The sequence below is a fragment of the Echinops telfairi genome, unplaced genomic scaffold, assembly GCF_000313985.2.
Source record: "Echinops telfairi isolate 266 unplaced genomic scaffold, ASM31398v2 ScPeMD7_5592;HRSCAF=6446, whole genome shotgun sequence".
In the NCBI taxonomy this organism is placed as follows: domain Eukaryota; kingdom Metazoa; phylum Chordata; class Mammalia; order Afrosoricida; family Tenrecidae; genus Echinops; species Echinops telfairi.
In genome coordinates this window covers 1,142,125-1,146,236 of record NW_022109491.1, presented here as the reverse complement: position 1 = coordinate 1,146,236, position 4,112 = coordinate 1,142,125, and positions in this window count along the sequence as shown.

Here is a 4,112-nt window from a genome sequence, read left to right as displayed (position 1 = left end):
AATGTGCTTGGCTGCTCACCAGAAGGTTGGATAGGTAAACCCACCCAGAGGAGCCTGGGAAGAAAGGACGGGTGGTCTCCTGACCCAAAGAAGCAACTGAAAACCCAATGGGGCACAGTTCTACTCTGACACACAGGCGGTCACCAGGAACCAGAGGTGCCCCCACAGCCAATCGTGATGACGGGGGTGGAAGGAGTTGGGGTAGGGGTGGGGTGGGGGCTGGTGCGGGGTAAGTGGTGATGATGGTAGTAGGAATGCGTGATGGTGTTAATAGTGGTGAGACTGGTAGTCATGGTGGCCATGATGGTGGTGGTAGTGATGGTAATGGTGGTGATGATGATGATGGTGGTGGTGATAGTTGGGGAGATGGTGGGTGGGAGTGAAGGTAGGGGGCATGGGGGCAGTGGGGGCAGTGGTGGTGATGATGGTGGTGATGATGGAAGTGATGGTGGTAGTGGTGATGGAGGTGGTGGTGGTGATGGTGGTGAAGAAATCAGATGGTTCCTAGTTATTAGAAAGAATAGCGCCTGGGGTCTTAGAGGCTTGTCTTAAAACAAGAAGCCATCTAAGTAAGGCCTCAGCTAAGTCCACGCAGAACGAGCACGCCAGTCATGTGATCCAAGGATTGTAACTAGTAAAATCCAAGACCAGATGAGGGAACGGTATTAGAACTTAAACTCCGAGCGCCTGGTTTACATGGTATGAGAACAAAACTCTGAGCACCTGGTTTGCTATGGATGATGACAGCGAGAGCCCAAAATCCATTTGCAGAATCCCCACTCAAACAAGGATGTGAATAGTCTAAGGTGACCAGATGTCCCGCTTTTGGCGGGACAGTCCCGATTTTTAGCAATTTTTCCTGCATCCCGCGGCATTTTTTAAAAGTCCCGACTTTTGAAAGAATGCACGACAAGCTAGGGTATATGGTTTTCAGCTGCCATGTGGCTGTTTTGCCAGGATATGAGTTTTATCAATGGTGTCCCGCTTTACCAATGTTAAAATCTGGTCACCTTAGAATAGTCATACCCTCAGACAACGTGCATGGAAAGTGGGTTGCTGCAGATATAGTTAGGTTAAAATTTAACCTATTATCAATGGTTTTCCCTTTTGACCCATTTTTTATTTGTTTTCGTTTCTTTCGCCTTCTGCTTTGACTTCGATTAAGATTTTTCTATGTTTTAATTTTGCTTTGTTGTTGTTTTGGTATGATTTTCTTTGTATGAAATCCAAGATAAGTAAATCTATAGAAACAGTATCTAGATTACGAATTCTTTAGGGTTATGGCTGGGAATGTTGGAGGGAACTGGGGAGCAAATAATAATGGGTGCAAGAATGAAAAAAAAGTTCTAAAATTGTGGCAATGATGCACACTTTTAAATATATTTAATCATAGAATTGTATGGTATGTGACTTGTCAATAAAACTGTTTTAAGTAAACTAAAAAAAATGACTGGAACAAAATATACCCAGATTAAGGAGCTCTGAGGACATAGCGGGTTGTGCATTGAGCTGCTAGCTGCAAGATCAGTAGTTCAAAACCACCAGATGAAAGATGAGGCTTCTGCTACCATCAAGAGAGACAGCAGTGGTTCATGACCCATTTGGCGGTCGAACGACCCTTTCACAGGGGTGGCCCGATTCATAACAGTAGCAAAATGACAGTGATGAAGTAGCAATGAAAATAATGTTATGGTTGGGGGGTCACCACAACATGAGGAACAGTATGAAAGGGTCGCGGCAGTAGGAAGGTCTAGAACCACTGGATTACAGTCTCAGAAATCCACAAGGCCCTTTCTTTCCCGTCCTTTCCGGTCACTCTGAGTCAGAATGGACCCAACAGCAGTTAAAGAGCAGAGGACCATCCTCTCACAGTCCAAATCAGGGGCTCGGCTCTTTTCTAGCTGCTGTAGTGCTTATGTGTTGGGCCACTAACCTAAAGGTCAGCAGTTTGAATCCACCAGCTGCTCTGTGAAAGAAAGACAAGGCATTCTACTCCTATAAAGAGTTACAGTCTCAGAAACCCTGTCTCAGTCACAAACCGAGAGGCGTGAATTCCCCAATGTATTGGGGAAAATGCATCAAGGACACAGTTCCACCCCCACCCCTTACTGACATGAGTATGTACCCAAATTCTGGCAGGAGGGCCAATACCTTGCCGTTTCTTCTTTGTTTGTTTTTTATTCCTCTCTTGCATAATTTAGCAAACACTTGATTAAATCAACAGAAAAATAATGTCTTCGCAAAGGCCAGCCTGTGAGAGTACCTTGGGCTGACTTTTTTCTTCCTAGCCAGTTCCTCCCCCACTCCCTGTCTCCCCTGGGAGCGTCTGCACAAGGCTCCTCCACCCTTCCCCTCCCCTCACCCCCTCGCCGCTCTCAGCACCAGCGCCCCAAACTTAGTGATAATTGGGAGGCAGAGCCCCACTCCGGCTGATGTCCAGTCAGGAAGCAGACTGTCAGTGTTAAGCCAGAGCCCTGCAGGATGGCCCGGCGGGTCCTGGAGCAGACTGAACCATAGCTTGTGTTCAATTAGGCAGCCGTGTTCCTGATGCCTCTGTGAACAATGTGGCTCCTGAACTGTTATGTGGAGCACCTTTCCCAGCTGTCTGTAGCCGCGTGGGAATTTCACTGCATGGTGGAGAGTGGACTGTACCTGTGAGATTTTGCAATGACAGTAATTTGTTATTTTAACTCAGGACAAGTGAGGTGGGCTGGTGGGGGGGGCGGGGGTAAGTCAGGAACAAATTGATTTTAGGGGGTTGTTTATACCTGCCCAGAGTTTGGGGGGCTTTCTTTCTCAGTCTGGGTCACTGACTGGGGCGATAGATTCACAATGCCCCCTTGGCAAGAGTCCAACAGAGTCTTTGGGGAGGAAAAAAAAACACACACATTGTGTGCATGTCAACTCTTAGCGACCTGTCGGGCAGGGTCGAACTGCCCCTGTTAGTTTCTGAGACGGTCCCTGTTCACGGGAGAGAAAGAAAGTCCCGTCTGTCTCCCACAGACGGTTGGTGGTTTCCATCTGCCAACCTTGTGGGTCACGGCCCAACACTGTGATAACCACTACACCAAAGGCAGGGAAAGAGCTTCCGGGCTGGTCTGGCTGAAAGGACAGGATGTGGCCTTGAAGGTGGAGGGGCTGGCGCACAAGGCCGTTGGCTCTGGACAGGTTTCTAGGCACACTTTACTTGGGAGAAACGTTAATTCCCCTGGGATCCAGATTTCTAGAGTCCCTGCAGCTGGTGTGACACGTGCAGGCCTTGAGCCTTGAAAGACCTTGAACATCACCTGTGAGTGGAACACCGGCCCAGATGAACTCACACGCCTGTTTGGTCTTGGGATTTGAGTTCTCTCTCAAAGAAGAAGTCAGTCCATTCGCTTCAAGAAACTGAGGCTCCCGAAATGGGACGAGGAGCTAGCTAAGTTTCAGAGCAAGTCAGTCCTTATTGCAGCTGCTCTGCAGGACACTGATGTGTGAAGTCCTCTCCAACCACAGACTGCTGGTCAGTTTGGTTCCAGCCCTTTTTCCCAGGCTGGGGGGTGGGCATCTCAAGAGGGGAGCTCCACTTCGGCACGTGGTCTATCCCCTTGTCGAAATTACCGGGACTTGCAATCTGCACGTGACATCAACGCCAATCACTTTCTACGATTGGTTTAATATGATTTTTGAAGCCATTTCAGAAGCATATATCAGCCCAAAGAGTAAAGATGATCACCCTTGACTATTTCATTTTTAAAAATTATTTATAGCTGACTACCTATAGCTCTATAGGTGGAGCAAACAAGAAGGCCCTCAAACAATGGGCTCAAACATAAGAACAATTCAGAGGATAGCCAGGACCACCCTGTTTCCTTTGTTGTACACGAGGTGGCTACGGTAGGAAGCTACTCCAGCGTCTAATAGCAACATTGAGATGCAGGCTTAGGTGTAGGCATAGGTGTCAGTGGATAGAGAGATGGATGGTATAGGATATAAATCTGGAGCCCTGGTGGCTTCATGGTTAAGAGTTGGGCTGCTAGCTGCAAGATCAGTCTTTCAAACCTGTTATGGAGAAAATCAATTGCAGCAAGATAACATAATTTAAGATTTGATTTGTTAAAAATCCAAAGTGT